Source organism: Cyrtonyx montezumae, unplaced genomic scaffold (genome assembly GCF_038088225.1).
Source record: "Cyrtonyx montezumae isolate F1298 unplaced genomic scaffold, pur_monq_1.0 scaffold_10, whole genome shotgun sequence".
NCBI lineage: Eukaryota > Metazoa > Chordata > Aves > Galliformes > Odontophoridae > Cyrtonyx > Cyrtonyx montezumae.
The window spans coordinates 59,714,418-59,726,439 of NW_027071826.1; positions in this window are offsets into that span (position 1 = coordinate 59,714,418).

Sequence of the window (12,022 nt, forward strand, 5' to 3'; positions counted from 1 at the left end):
CACGTTTCACTTTTAAATTTACTTCATTTCACATTTCATTAGTTTTCGTTTCGCGTTTCACATTTAAATTTACTTCATTTCACATTTCATTTTTCAAATTTAAATGTACTTCATTCCACATTTCATTAATTTTGATTTCACGTTTCATATTTAAATTTACTACATTTCAAATTTCATTAATTTGATTTCACGTTTCACATTTAAATATACTACATTTCACATTTTGATTCATGTTTCAGATTTAAATTTACTTCATTTCACATTTCATTAGTTTTCATTTTACGTTTCATATTTAAATTTACTTCACTTCACATTTCATTACACATTTCATACACTTTTCATATTTCGATTCAAGTTTCTCATTTTATTTCACATTTTATTACTTTTCAATTCAAGTTTCACGTTTAAATTTACTTTAGTTCACATTTCATTACTTTTCTTTTTTCATTACATGATTCACTTTTAAATTTACTTCATTTCAATTTTCATTACATATTTCATTTCAAGTTCACATTTCATTTCACATTTCATTTCATAAATCATTACTTTCCTTATTTCATTTCACGTTTCACATTTAAATTTAATTCATTCAACATTTCATTTCACGTTTCACATTTAAATTTACTTCATTTCACATTTCATTTCACGTTTCACATTTAAATTTTCTTTATTTCATATTACATTTAACGTTTCAATTTTTAATTTACCTCTCATCACATTTCATTAAATTTCAATTCACGTTTCACATTTAAATTTACTTCATTTCGAATTTCATTAATTTCATTTCACGTTTCAAATTTAAATTTACTTCATTTCCCATGTCATTAGTTTTCATTTCACGTTTCACGTTTAAATTTACTTCATTTCACATTTCATTACTTTTAAATTCTCGTTTCTCAATTAACCTTCATTTCACACTTCATTACTTTTCTTTTCACGTTTCAGATTTAATTTTACTTCATTTCACATTTCATTACTATTCATTTCGTGTTTCACATTTAAATTTACTTCATTTCACATTTCATTAATTTTGATTTCACGTTTCACCTTTAAATTTACTTCATTTCACATTTCATTAATTTTGATTAAACGTTTCACATTTAAATTTACTTGCTCCAGCCGCAAAACCTCGCTATTTTCTCCCCAACAGGAGCTTCAAATCCTCACCATCACCCTCACATTCAAGTCCTAATTCCTTGCATTTTCACACCAGGCTCAAGTGCCAAATCTAGATATTTCACTCAAACCTCCTTCTTATTTCTTGCTATTCTACATCAGTCTACATCCCCAAATTTTCCATATTTCTCCCTAAACTGCTGCCCCATATTGTCACTCTTTCATCCCGAACTCCAGTCACTTTTGGCGTCACTCAGGGTCCCTTTTAAATTCTCTTTTTTGGGTTCCCCACTTTTCAGGGTCACTTGGGGTCACTTTTAGCATCCCTTTTTCGGGGTCTCCCTCTTTTTCAGTCGCTTTTGGGGTCACTCGAGGTCCATTTTAGGATCTCTCTTTCGGGGTACCCTCTTTTTTGGGGTCATATTTAGGTTCTCTTTTTTGGGGTCCCCCTCTATATATCCCCTCTTTTCATTTCAGAGCGTAGGACAGACCTGCATCACGTGACGGCGTGCTTCCAGTAAACACCACTGAGCACTGGCCCAAGGAAGAACACGAGCCATACGCCGATCATCATTCATCCCGGATGATATCACTATGCATTGGATGTCTGTATGAAGGAAGGCTCACCCTATAGTTAACTTGATGGCTGGTTCACTTTGTGAAGGGGTGGAGTGTATGGGAACTGTTGAATTTTGGCCTGAAGCACTGATGGATCATGTGAGGTAAGCACTGAGTCAGCTGCGGGAGCACAGGTGAAGGCAATGCACCTGTGACTGGAAGGGGTGGAGTCTGGCTCCACCTCTCCCAGACCCCATTTAAGGACTGACCACGACTGGGGAAGGTTCTTTTGTTGGAGATCCCCTCCCCTGTGGAGGTCCAGGCAAGCCTTGACCTTCAGTGACAGGTTAGCCTTTCCTAATTTACTGCTTGTCTTTATACCACCTGGATAAGTCATACAAAAACACATTGTCCACCTTCGTTATTTGGTGTGGGTATTATTCTTTTGGGGGATTCACTGTGCACACCCTAAGCTTCAGCTCTAAATCCTTGCTTTTTTACCCCAAAGTCTAGCCCCTAGTCCTTGCTATTCCACCCCATATTCCTGCCCTAAGCCCTCGCTATTTCCTCCCAAACAGTAGTCCCAAGTCCTCATTATTACCCTTAAACTCAGGCCCTGAATCCTTGCCATTTCACCCCAGGCTCAAGTGCCACATCCTGCCTAATTCACCCCAAAGCTCCGTCCCAGCTTCTCGCCATTCGGTGCCAAACTCCAGCCCCAAACGTTTACTATTTCATCCCAATCTCCAGTTCCTTTGTTCTCACTGCTTCACCCCGAACTCCAACATCAAACCCTCTCTGTTTCGCCCCAATCTCCAGCTCTAAATTCTTGCTATTATATCCCAAACTGTAACACCTAGTCCTTGTTATTCCTCCCCACGTTCCTACCCCAAACCTACCCTACTTCATTCCGAGCAGTAGTCCCAAATCCTCATTATTTCCCTCAAACTCTGGCCCCAAGCGCTCACTATTTCCTCCCAAACTAAACTCCAAAATCCAGGCTAATTCATCCAAAACTCCATCCCAACTTCTTGCAGTTTCACCCTGAACTTCAGCCTCGCAACTGTGAGGCCCAAATCCTCACAGTTTCACCCTATATTGCAGCTCCCAATCCTCTCTCGCTTTCCCCAAACTCCGTATAAAATTCCTCACTACTTCTCCCCAAGTTTCAGTCCCATGTCTGGCTGTCTCACACCAGTGTCAAGCATCATATCCTCGCAATTTCTTCCCAAATTCTAGCCCGAATTCCATATTACATATCATTTCATGTTTTATTTTATATTTAATTCCAGTTGATATTTCATTTCATATTTCCTCTTCTTTTCATTTTATATCATTTTATTTCATATCCTTTTCTCACATCTGCTTCATTTCATTTCTTTTCAGTCCTTTTTATTGCTTATTTCATTTCATTTCTCAGCCCTCTGGTTCCTGCCCACGTTTTGCCTGCGTTGATCTCAGCCTGCTAACAGGGCAGCAGTTCCCGGGGTCGTCCATTTTCCCCTTGATGGAAATGGGTGTGAGTTTTCTCTTACTTTCTGCTACCTGTGGACTTGCCCTGGATGCCACAGCGTTTCGGATCTCACTGAGAGTGGCCTGCTGACTGCAACGGCTGATTCCCTCTGCACTCCCTGATGCATCCACTGGGACAGGCGGACCTGTGCATGTTCGGAGTCAGGTAGGACTCAGAGTGACACATTTTTGTGTTGTCAGGTGCTATATGCTGCACAGACATTTCAGTTCAACTATTTCATACATTTCATATTATTTCTAATTTCGTATTTCACATTTCGTATTATTTCACATTTCAATCCATTATATTTCATTGAAAATATTGCGCACTTCACGTTTCATTGCGCATTTCATGTTTCATTTAATATTTCATTTTATTTCTCGTTTCATTTCAAGTTTATTTTCAAGTTTCTGTTCATTTCAAATTTCATATTTCATATTTAGCTTCATCTCATTTTTATTTTTATCATTTTATATCTCATTTCAAATCATATTTCACTTCATATCTTATTTCATTTCGTTTCCTATTTCATGTCATTTCGCACCATTACATTCTATTTCATTTTATATTTCAGATTTCATTTCAAATTTCTGATTTAAATTTCCGATCTCTTTTCCCACTTCCCATTTCCGATCTCTTTTCCCATTTCCAATTTCCGATCTCTTTTCCCACTTCCTGTTTCACATTTAAATAAACTACATTTCAAAATTAATTACTTTTCATTTCACGATTTCATTAATATTTTCTTCATTTCACATTTCATTACATTTCCATTTTTGTTTCACATCTAAATTTACTACATTTCAAATTTCATTACATTTCATTTCACGTTTCACATTTTAATTTATATCATTACACATTTAATTACTTTTGATTTCACGTTTCACATTCAAATTTACTTCAATTCACATTTCATTACATGTCCTTTCGCGATTCACATTTAAATTTACTTCATTTCACATTTTGATTTACGTTTCAGATTTAAATTGAATTCATTTCACACTTCATTACTTTTCATTTCACACTTCATTACTTTTCATTTCACACTTCATTACTTTTCATTTCACACTTCATTACTCTACATTTCACACTTCATTACTCTACATTTCACACTTCATTACTCTACATTTCACACTTCATTACTCTACATTTCACACTTCATTACTCTACATTTCACGTTTCACATTTAAATTTACTTCATTTCTCGTGTCAGATTTAAATTTACTTCTTTTCACATTTCATTAATTTTGATTTCATGTTTCACATTTAAATTTACTTCATTTCACATTTCATTTCACGTTTTACATTTAAATTTACTCCATTTCACATTTCATTACTTTTCATTTCATGTTTCACATTTAAATTTACTTCATTTCACATTTCATTACTTTTCATTTCGCGTTTCACGTTTAAATTTACTTCATTTCACATTTCATTACTTTTCATTTCACGTTTCTTGTTTCATTTTACGTGTCTCGTTTCGTTTCTCGTTTCGTTTCTCATTTCATTTCACAACTGTCGTTTTGTTTCTCATTTCGTTTCTCATTTCATTTCTCGTTTCGTTTCTTGTTTCGTTTCTCCAAATTTAAATTTAATATTTCTCGTTAAATTTACTTCATTTCACATTTCATTTCACGTTTCGCATTTAAATTTACCTCATTTCATATTTCAATGCTTTTCATTTCTCGTTTCACATTTAAATTTACTTCATTTCACATTTCGTTACTTTTCATTTCACGTTTCACTTTTAAATTTACTTCATTTCACATTTCATTATATTTCATTTCAATTTTCGTATTTAAATTTACATCATTTCTCGTTTCAGTAATTATTATATTTCATTTCACGTTTCACATTTAATTTTCCGTCATTTCACATTTCATTATTTTCACTTTTCATTTCACGTTTCACATTTAATTTTCCTTCATTTCACATTTCATTATTTTCACATTTAAATTTACTTCGTTTCACATTCCATTACTTTTCATTTCACGTTTCTCGTTTCTTTTTACGTGTCTCGTTTCGTTTCTCATTTCATTTCACAACTGTCGTTTCGTTTCTCGTTTCGTTTCTCGAAATTTAAATTTAATTTTTCTCGTTAAATTTACTTCATTTCACATTTATAAATTTTGATTTCACGTTTCACATTTAGTCTTCCTTCACTTCACATTACATAACTTTTGAATTCAGGATTCTCATTTAAATTTACTTCATTTCACATTTCATTTCTTTTCAATTCACGTTTCAGATTTAAATTTGCTTCATTTCACATTTCATTACATTTTTTTATTCGTTTCAAATTTATATTTACTTCTCATTTCGTTACTTTTCATTTTTTGTTTCAAATTTAAATTTAATTCATTTCACAGTTCATTAATTTTCATTACATTTCTCACTTTTAAATTTGTTTCATTTCACGTTTCATTACTTTTCATTTCGCGTTTCACATTTAAATTTACTTCATTTCACGTTTCATTACTTTTCATTTCAAGTTTCATATTTAAATTTACTTCATTTCACATTTGATTACATTTGATTTCACGTTTAAGATTTAAATTTACTTCATTTCACATTTGATTACATTTGATTTCACGTTTCAGATTTAAATTTACTTCATTTCACATTTGATTACATTTGATTTCACATTTCACGTTTAAATTTACTTCAATTCGCGTTTCATTAATTTTGATTTCACGTTTCACATTTAAATTTACTTCATTTCACATTTCATTACTTTTGATTTCGTTTCACCTTTAAATTTACTTCATTTCACATTTCATTAATTTTGATTAAACGGTTCACATTTAAATTTACTTGCTCCAGCCGCAAAACCTCGCTATTTTCTCCCCAACAGGAGCTTCAAATCCTCACCATCACCCTCACATTCAAGTCCTAATTCCTTGCATTTTCACCCCAGGCTCAAGTGCCATATCTAGATATTTCACTCAAACCTCCTTCTTATCTTCTTGCTATTCTACATCAGTCTACATCCCCAAATTTTCCATATTTCTCCCTAAACTGCTGCCCTGTATTGTCACTCTTTCACCCCGAACTCCAGTCACTTTTGGGGTCACTCAGGGTCCCTTTTAAATTCTCTTTTTTGGGTTCCCCACTTTTCAGGGTCACTTGGGGTCACTTTTAGCATCTCTTTTTCGGGGTCTCCCTCTTTTTCAGTCGCTTTTGGGGTCACTCGGGGTCCATTTTAGGATCTCTCTTTCGGGGTACCCTCTTTTTTGGGGTCATATTTAGGTTCTCTTTTTTGGGGTCCCCCTCTTTTTGGGGTCCCCCTCTATATATCCCCTCTTTTCATTTCAGAGCGTAGGACAGACCTGCATCACGTGACGGCGTGCTTCCAGTAAACACCACTGAGCACTGGCCCAAGGAAGAACACGAGCCATACGCCGATCATCATTCATCCCGGATGATATCACTATGCATTGGATGTCTGTATGAAGGAAGGCTCACCCTATAGTTAACTTGATGGCTGGTTCACTTTGTGAAGGGGTGGAGTGTATGGGAACTGTTGAATTTTGGCCTGAAGCACTGATGGATCATGTGAGGTAAGCACTGAGTCAGCTGCGGGAGCACAGGTGAAGGCAATGCACCTGTGACTGGAAGGGGTGGAGTCTGGCTCCACCTCTCCCAGACCCCATTTAAGGACTGACCACGACTGGGGAAGGTTCTTTTGTTGGAGATCCCCTCCCCTGTGGAGGTCCAGGCAAGCCTTGACCTTCAGTGACAGGTGAGCCTTTCCTAATTTACTGCTTGTCTTTATACCACCTGGATAAGTCATACAAAAACACATTGTCCACCTTCGTTATTTGGTGTGGGTATTATTCTTTTGGGGGATTCACTGTGCACACCCTAAGCTTCAGCTCTAAATCCTTGCTTTTTTACCCCAAAGTCTAGCCCCTAGTCCTTGCTATTCCACCCCATATTCCTGCCCTAAGCCCTCGCTATTTCCTCCCAAACAGTAGTCCCAAGTCCTCATTATTACCCTTAAACTCAGGCCCTGAATCCTTGCCATTTCACCCCAGGCTCAAGTGCCACATCCTGCCTAATTCACCCCAAAGCTCCGTCCCAGCTTCTCGCCATTCGGTGCCAAACTCCAGCCCCAAACGTTTACTATTTCATCCCAATCTCCAGTTCCTTTGTTCTCACTGCTTCACCCCGAACTCCAACATCAAACCCTCTCTGTTTCGCCCCAATCTCCAGCTCTAAATTCTTGCTATTATATCCCAAACTGTAACACCTAGTCCTTGTTATTCCTCCCCACGTTCCTACCCCAAACCTACCCTACTTCATTCCGAGCAGTAGTCCCAAATCCTCATTATTTCCCTCAAACTCTGGCCCCAAGCGCTCACTATTTCCTCCCAAACTAAACTCCAAAATCCAGGCTCATTCATCCAAAACTCCATCCCAACTTCTTGCAGTTTCACCCTGAACTTCAGCCTCGCAACTGTGAGGCCCAAATCCTCACAGTTTCACCCTATATTGCAGCTCCCAATCCTCTCTCGCTTTCCCCAAACTCCGTATAAAATTCCTCACTACTTCTCCCCAAGTTTCAGTCCCATGTCTGGCTGTCTCACACCAGTGTCAAGCATCATATCCTCGCAATTTCTTCCCAAATTCTAGCCCGAATTCCATATTACATATCATTTCATATTTTATTTTATATTTAATTCCAGTTGATATTTCATTTCATATTTCCTCTTCTTTTCATTTTATATCATTTTATTTCATATCCTTTTCTCACATCTGCTTCATTTCATTTCTTTTCAGTCCTTTTTATTGCTTATTTCATTTCATTTCTCAGCCCTCTGGTTCCTGCCCACGTTTTGCCTGCGTTGATCTCAGCCTGCTAACAGGGCAGCAGTTCCCGGGGTCGTCCATTTTCCCCTTGATGGAAATGGGTGTGAGTTTTCTCTTACTTTCTGCTACCTGTGGACTTGCCCTGGATGCCACAGCGTTTCGGATCTCACTGAGAGTGGCCTGCTGACTGCAACGGCTGATTCCCTCTGCACTCCCTGATGCATCCACTGGGACAGGCGGACCTGTGCATGTTCGGAGTCAGGTAGGACTCAGAGTGACACATTTTTGTGTTGTCAGGTGCTATATGCTGCACAGACATTTCATTTCAACTATTTCATACATTTCGTATTATTTCTCATTTCATATTTCACATTTCGTATTATTTCACATTTCAATCCATTATATTTCATTGAAAATATTGCGCACTTCGCGTTTCATTGCGCATTTCATGTTTCATTTAATGTTTCATTTTATTTCTCGTTTCATTTCAAGTTTATTTTCAAGTTTCTGTTCATTTCAAATTTCATATTTCATATTTAGCTTCATCTCATTTTTATTTTTATCGTTTTATATCTCATTTCAAATCATATTTCACTTCATATCACATTTCATTTCGTTTCATATTTCATGTCATTTCGCACCATTACATTCTATTTCATTTTATATTTCAGATTTCATTTCAAATTTCTGATTTAAATTTCCGATCTCTTTTCCCACTTCCCATTTCCGATCTCTTTTCCCACTTCCCATTTCCGATCTCTTTTCCCACTTCCCATTTCCGATCTCTTTTCCCACTTCCCATTTCCAATCTCTTTTCCCACTTCCCATTTCCGATCTCTTTTCCCACTTCCCATTTCCGAACTCTTTTCCCACTTCTTGTTTCACATTTAAATTAACTACATTTCAAAATTAATTACTTTTCATTTCACGATTTCATTAATATTTTCTTCATTTCACATTTCATTACATTTCCAATTTTGTTTCACATTTAAATTTACTTCATTTCACATTTTGATTTACGTTTCAGATTTAAATTTAATTCATTTCACACTTCATTACTTTTCATTTCACACTTCATTACTTTCCATTTCACACTTCATTACTTTTCATTTCACACTTCATTACTTTTCATTTCACACTTCATTACTTTTCATTTCACACTTCATTACTTTTCATTTCACGTTTCACATTTAAATTTACTTCATTTCACATTTCGTTAAATTTCATTTCACGTTTCACATTTAAATTTACTTTAATTCAAATTTCATTAATTTTGATTTCACATTTCACATTTAAATTAACTTCAATTCACATTTCATTACTTTTAATATTTCATTTCACGTTTCACATTTAAATTAACTTCATTTCACGTTTCTTTGCATTTCATTTCACGTTTCACATTTAAATTTACTTCATTTCACATTTCTTTGCTTTTTATTCCACGTTTCACATTTATATTAAATACGTTTCAAATCTAATTACTTTTCTTTTCACGTTTTCATTTAAATATATATCACTTTTTTTACATTTCCATATTCGTTTCACATTTAAATTAACTTCATTTCATATTTCATTACATTTCCTTTCGCGTTTAATATTAAATATATTTCACTTCACGTTTCACATTACATTTCACATTTCATTTCACAATTAATTACATTTCAATTTCATTTTATGTTTCAAAATTAATTTTACTTCATTTCACATTTCCTTACAATTCCTTTCAGTTTTTTCATGTGAATTTACTTCAATTCACATTTCATTATATTTCCATTTTCGTTTCACTTTTAAATTCACTTCATTTCACATTTCATTACTTTACATTTCACGTTTCGCATTTAAATTTGCTTCATTTCACATTTCATTAATTTTCATTTCACGTTTCACATTTAAATTTACTTCCATTAACATTTCATTAATTTTGATTTCAGGTTTCACATTTAAATTTACTTCATTTCACATTATATTACATATCAATTCAGGTTTCACATTTATATTAACTTCATTTCACATTTCATTCCACGTTTCACATTTTAATTTATTTCATTAAGCATTTCATTGCTTTTCATTTCACGTTTCCCATTTAAATTTACTTCATTTCACATTTCATTACTTTTCTTTTCATGTTTCACATTTAAATTTACTTCATTTCACATTTCATTACTTTTCATTTCACATTTCATTTATTTCATTTTACACAGTTAAATTTACTTCATTTCACATTTCATTAATTTTCATTTCACGTTTCACATTTAAATTGACTTCATTTCACATTTCATTAATTTTGATTTCACGTTTCACTTTTATATTTACTTCAATTCACATTTCATTAATTTTGCTTTCACGTTTCACATTTAAATTTACTTCATTTCACAATTCATTACTTTTCATTTCATGTTTCACATTTAAATTTACTTCATTTCACATTTCAATATTTTAATTTTCGTTTCAATTTTAAATTTATTTCATTTCACATTTCATTACTTTTTATTTCACGTTTCACTTTTAAATTTACTTCATTTCACCTTTCATTAATTTCGATTTCATGTTTCACATATAAATTTACTTCATTTCACATTTCATTTCCATTTAAATTTTCACATTTAAATTTACTTCATTTCAAATTTCATTTAACGTTTCATATTTAAATTTACTTCATTTCACATTTCATTACTTCTCTTTTCACGTTTCACATTTAAATTTACTTCATTTCAGTTTTCATTACTTTTCATTTCACGTTTCACATGTAATTTTTCTTCATTTCTCATTTCATTAATTTTGATTTTACGTTTCACATTTAAATTAATTTCATTTCACATTTCATTAATTTCGATTTCACGTTTCACATTTAAATTTACTACATTTCACATTTCTGTTCACTTTTCAGATTTTAATTTATTTCATTTCACATTTCTTTACTTTTCATTTAACGTTTCACATTTTAATTTACTTCTTTTCACATTTCATTACTTTTAATTTCACGTTTCACATTTCCTTACATTTCATTTAACGTTTCACATTTAAATTTACTACATTTCACATTTCATGTCACGTTCCACATTTAATTTTACTTGATTTCAAATTTCATTACTTTTCACATTTCATTTCACATTTCATTTCAGGTTTCACTTTTAAATGTACTTATTTTCATAGTTCATTTCACGTTTCGCATTTAAATTAACTTCATTTCACAATTCATTACTTTTCATATTTCATTTCATGTTTCAAAATTAAATTTAATTCATTTCACATTTGATAACTTTTCATTTCACGTTTCACATTTAAATTTACCTCATTTCATATTTCATTACTTTTCATTTCACGTTTCACATGTAAATATACTTCATTTCACATTTCATTACTTTTCATATTTCATTTAATGTTTCACATTTAATTTCACTTCATTTAATATTTCATTACTTTTCATATTTCATTTCATGTTTAAAAAATATATTTACTTCATTTCACATTTCCTTACATTTCATTTTACTTTTCACATTTAAATTTACTTCATTTCATGTTTCATATCTTTTCATTTCATTTTTCACAGTTAAATTTACTTAATTTCTCGTGTCATATTTAAATTTACTTCATTTCACATTTCGTTAAATTTCATTTCACGTTTCACATTTAAATTTACTTCAATTCAATTTCATTAATTTTAATTTCACATTACACATTTAAATTTACTTCAATTCACATTTCATTACTTTTAATATTTTATTTCACATTTCTTTGCTTTTTATTCCACGTTTCACATTTATATTAAATACGTTTCAAATCTAATTACTTTTCTTTTCACGTTTTCATTCAAATATATATCATTTTTTTTACATTTCCTTTTTCGTTTCTCATTTAAATTAAATTCATTTCATATTTCATTACATTTCCTTTCGCGGTTCACATTAAATATATTTCACTTCACGTTTCACATTTCATTTCACATTTCATTTCACAATTAATTACTTTTCATATTTCATTTTATTTTTCAAAATTATTTTTAATTCCTTTCACATTTCCTTA